The sequence below is a fragment of the Triticum aestivum genome, chromosome 7A (genome assembly GCF_018294505.1).
Source record: "Triticum aestivum cultivar Chinese Spring chromosome 7A, IWGSC CS RefSeq v2.1, whole genome shotgun sequence".
Classification (NCBI taxonomy): domain Eukaryota; kingdom Viridiplantae; phylum Streptophyta; class Magnoliopsida; order Poales; family Poaceae; genus Triticum; species Triticum aestivum.
This window is the reverse complement of record NC_057812.1, coordinates 296,238,853-296,244,351: the sequence shown is the minus strand read 5'-3', so window position 1 is coordinate 296,244,351 and position 5,499 is coordinate 296,238,853.

The following is a 5,499-nucleotide window of genomic DNA, read 5'->3' as shown; positions in this document are numbered from 1 at the left end:
TTTAGTTGTGAAGGTTACCGCGGGGATGGGAATGGATGTGTGCGGGTGCGGCGTGTGGTGGTTCCTGTTTTGATTACCGCTTCCACGATTGCGGTTGCTAAACAGGTGTTTTAATCAAACACATTTTAGTGAGCGGTCTGGACCATGTAGAGATCAATAGACGCGTAAGATGCTGTTTTGGATCTCCGCACTTCGTGCTTTTATAGTGGTAGTAGATAGATAATTTCTCCCATCAACATCATCGTAACTTAGCACAGTTCATTTTCTTTTCTCCGGAAGAAGGTCAATCTTATTTCTTCTGACCTGTCTGCTCTATGGATCTTGGAGCTCCAAGCAGATGGACACATCCCAGTTCAGAGCATGTTTGTAAGCAAAAATTATACCTAACGATATAATTTCCGCAAACCTAATGCTCAGGCATAAAGACTAAAAAGTTAATGGCTTAGCAGTTGATGGTGAAAGTACATTACAAGTTGGAGTTTCTAGTTCCAACAAATCCGGGTATTGGTTTCTGTCAGCCAACAGTCTACTATCATATCAACCAAGGTTTGTGCTTCACTTATGGAGGTAGCCAGTAGAATTTATTGGTGCATACAAGTGTGTTCCAAGCTATAACATTTTAATTTAGGTTCTATTTTCATCCATCACTACACATTTTAATTTCTGTTTGTGGAAAGAAATACCTTGATGACGATGCTCGGCGTAGAAGAAGTCACCATCATCTAGGTTGACATTGACATACTGTTCATCCAAATCCTCAGGGGCTGCACAGACATATATCTTAGTCAAGAACTCAAGATGAGTGTGAGCAATTCAGACAGAAGATGTGAGACAGGAAAGTCCATCCATGTGGTAAGTCATAGTAACCATGACTTAGAAGCCCTTACTATGTATTTAATCGTTTCAACTTCCAGAATACACATATGACAATGATTACCCTTCACCGGAACCTGGCAATATCAGTATCTATATCTATGAAAAGCATGGGTGCTCCACCTCCATATCCATGATGCTCTCTAGTAGAGTTACTGCTTCATACCTGCAAGAAGCAACACTTTTAGATAAAAATGATACTGATTTCTTATCCTGGCATATCATTCTCCATCAAACCATTTTGTACCCATTCTATGTTAGTTTTCCAGATGTAAAGTGAAAAGGTGTTCTGGTATGAAAGATCTAACAAAGAGAGTCAATGTTTTGAATATAATTTGATGATAATGGTACAGCAGCAAGAGGTTAAATGCCGCATTTGGGGTGCTAACCAAGTCTAAAAGGCAAGTGAGTCTGCCCGCTCAACATGACAGAGTGTTAAGAAATGTTAATAGATTTGGAAGGTGTTAAAATCCCCTCTAAACATACCGTTATTTCTCATGTACCATATGAAGGAAATATGCCCTAGAGGCAATAATAAGTTATTATTTATTTTCTTATATCATGATAAATGTTTATTATTCATGCTAGAATTGTATTAACCGGAAACATAATACATGTGTGAATACATAGACAAACAGAGTGTCACTAGTATGCCTCTACTTGACTAGCTCGTTAATCAAAGATGGTTATGTTTCCTAACCATGGACAAAGAGTTGTTATTTGATTAACGGGATCACATCATTAGGTGAATGATCTGATTGACATGACCCATTCCATTAGCTTAGCACCCGATCGTTTAGTATGTTGCTATTGCTTTCTTCATGACTTATACATGTTCCTATGACTGAGATTATGCAACTCCCGTTTGCCGGAGGAACACTTTATGTGCTACCAAACGTCACAACGTAACTGGGTGATTATAAAGGTGCTCTACAGGTGTCTCCAAAGGTACATGTTGGGTTGGCGTATTTCGAGATTAGGATTTGTCACTCCGATTGTCGGAGAGGTATCTCTGGGCCCTCTCGGTAATGCACATCACATAAGCCTTGCAAGCATTGCAACTAATGAGTTAGTTGTGAGATGATGTATTACGGAACGAGTAAAGAGACTTGCCGGTAACGAGATTGAACTGGGTATTGAGATACCGACGATCGAATCTCGAGCAAGTAACATACCGATGACAAAGGGAACAACGTATGTTGTTATGTGGTCTGACCGATAAAGATCTTCGTAGAATATGTAGGAACCAATATGAGCATCCAGGTTCCGCTATTGGTTATTGACCAGAGACGTGTCTCGGTCATGTCTACATTGTTCTCGAACCGTAGTGTCTGCACGCTTAACGTTACGATGACAGTTTCATTATGAGTTTATGTATTTTGATGTACCGAAGGTTGTTCAGAGTCCCGGATGTGATCATGGACATGACGAGGAGTCTCGAAATGGTCGAGACATAAAGATCGATATATTGGAAGCCCATATTTGAATATCGGAATCGTTCCGGATGAAATCGGGATTTTACTGGAGTACCGGGAGTTACCGGAACCCCCCCCCCCCCGGGGGTTATTGGGCCTACATGGGCCCTAAGGGAGAAGAGGAAAGGAGGCAAGAGGTGGCCGCGCGCCCCTCCCCTCCCTAGTCCGAATAGGACAAGGAGAGGGGGGCGGCGCCCCCCCTTTTCCTTTCCCTCTTCCTCCTCTTTCCCACTTCTCCTCCTCCTCTTTCCCACTTCTCCTTCTCCAACTAGGAAAGAAGGGAGTCCTACTCCCACCGGGAGTAGGACTCCCCCTTGGCGCGCCCTCCTTGGCCGGCCGCCCCCTCCCCTTGGCTGCTTTATATACGGGGGCAGGGGGGCACCCTAGAACACACAAGTTGATCTTCGTGATCGTTCCTTAGCCGTGTGCGGTGCCCCCCTCCACCATATTCCACCTCGGTCATATTGTAGCGGTGCTTAGGCGAAGCCCTGCAACGGTTGAACATCAAGATCGTCACCACGCCGTCGTGCTGACGGAACTCCTCCCCGAAGCTTTGCTGGATCGAAGCCCGGAAAGCGTCATCGAGCTGAACGTGTGCCAAGAACTCGGAGGTGCCGGAGTAACGGTGCTTGGATCGGTTGGACCGGGAAGACGTACGACTACTTCCTCTACGTTGCGTCAACGCTTCCGCTTCGGTCTACGAGGGTACGTAGACAACACTCTCCCCTCTCGTTGCTATGCATCACCATGATCTTGCGTGTGCGTAGGAAATTTTTTGAAATTACTACGTTCCCCAACACCATACAACCCAGAGATTTGCAATAATTACATCACCCAGTCTCAAGAGATTGACTGGTACTTCAGCAATCAAATGCAATTAGCTCCAAGTCTAGTAGGCTCTAGAAGTAAAACATATTTCTGCATAAACTTCATGAACTTGAATTGCAGTACTCTATTTCTTCTTGTCGGTGCCAATTCGCCAAGATGTGGATATTTTTTTTCTGAAAATCTAATCATCTACAAATTCAATAATAGATATAAAGGGTAAAATTAGCATACTACGTTTCTAAAAAAAAGGCAAAATTAGCAAGATATAATAAAGTAATAGAGGAAAAGGTAGTGATAGGAAGTAGCATATTTGTCCAGAATTCAGTGGAATGTGGAGCACTGGGATACATACATGTTCAGAGGAAAGGGTACTTTCAAAAAGCATATTTTTGGTATGCTTTCTAGCTAGTCCATATATTTAAATAATCGCATTTGTACTTTGCTCTCGCCATAGACCGCAACAATGAGAAAGTTGAAATCCTCCCAATATTGAGCATCAAGCCATCAACCATCAACCAAGTTAAGTGCATGCTTAATTAATCCCCGCAATTAGCCCCTAAAATATGTACCGTTTCGTCCTCACGAACATTCCCTCTGCGCAACCATCACGCCATTGCTCCTCTGCCCCATGTTGCGTCCCATGCCTCCGCTCCTCTGCCACATGCTCCTAGAAACCATCAAAACAATGAGAACTTGACATAACATGGTTGAAACATATATAGTTGAGATTTCATTGATGAGGTACATTTTTTGTGCGAATGCAAAGGAGATCTAACATATTTATGGGAATGTTCGATCTTTTTTGCAACTCCAACTGAAGAAAAAAATTGAACCAAATACATTTACAGGGATGTTCAATCTTTTTAGCCAATCCAACTAAAGCACGTCATATCCAAATAGGAAGCACCCTAAAAATTATACTTCTATAACTTGAGCTAAAAGGTCTACTGTCATGAGTGTACCAAGAAGAGCATTTATTTTGCAAGTAGAGAGGCTGCAGGGTGCCTTGTAGCCATTCAACAAAAGAACAGCAGACGATTTGTCTCAATAGGAAATATTTATTACCAATAGATCTTTTAGTGGAGGGGTAAAAATTCTTATATACAGTGGGACACTCTGGAGCACTACTGTCTATTAGCAAGTGTTGTTCTCTTTGATCTTTTATATGCTAAAAGTTAGAATAATTGCAGTTTTGCAGAAAGCACTGCTCATCGTATATTCAGATTCTGCTTGTGTGTGATGACCCAGTTACCTACAGGGCTGGTGTGGATTACTAACAGGGTGACATGGTTAACTCCACAATCATGTTTTACTTTACTAATTCCATTTGACCAATACACAATTAGCACTCACAGAAATATATAGTGTTTCACCCAATAGAACGATTTTTTTAGGACTAAGAGTAGAAGGTGGCTAAGGCATGTATTTTATAAAGTTAACATACATCAGAACTATTGAAAATCTTCAGAATTCACAGACATTGTTCTTAACTTCATTATGCAGAACTATTGTAGATGCCATTGTTTTGTCAAATAGATTAACGTTTCTCAGCTATATCTAAATAATTTCATTATGTCATCTACAAATTGCCATTACACAAAGCTGCACATATTTAGACAACCATGTACTGCATTTTGTAGATGAAGAAAGAAAAGAAGCTAGCTCATGGAAAAGGATTTCGTTGAGCACCTCAGTGCACGGCTTCGTGGGCCTAATGGAGCAAAGATGAATTGAGTACTGAATCATTTAGTCAAATGATTATTAGCGAGATGGCTCCGCTCCCGCCTAGCCCCGCTCCCACCCTCTAGCCCCTCCGAGACGCCCTGCCTGCCGCCGTCGCCCCGTGCCGGCCGCCCACCCCTAGCTTCCCTCTGCCCTCCTTCCCGCCATGGAGGCCCCAAGCGACGCCTCCGCCGACAGCCGGGCGACCCTCTCCGGCGAGCGCGTGTCCTCAGTTGACCGCTGGCTCAGCTCGGAGAGTGAGTCCTCGGTGCGTTCCTTCCGGGACGTCGTGCTCATCCCGCCGGCACCCGCTGCGCCGCCGGCGACCAGGGGCCCTAGCCGCACCTCGCCGGCCGCCCGCGTGCCCGCCAGGCAGCGCCTCGGCCCCCGCTCGGAGATCCACCGCGTTTCCGGCGGTGCCGCTCTCGACGCGGACGGGTTCCAGCAGCCGCGCCGCAAGAACAGACACCGCCAGCCGAACCAGGACGGCTCCACCAGCCGCTCGCCTCCCCGTCGTCGCAGCCCATCTCCGGAGGAGGTGGCTGGCTTGTGCTTCCGATGCCTCGACCCCGGCCACCGGGTCCGTGATTGCACCAACGAC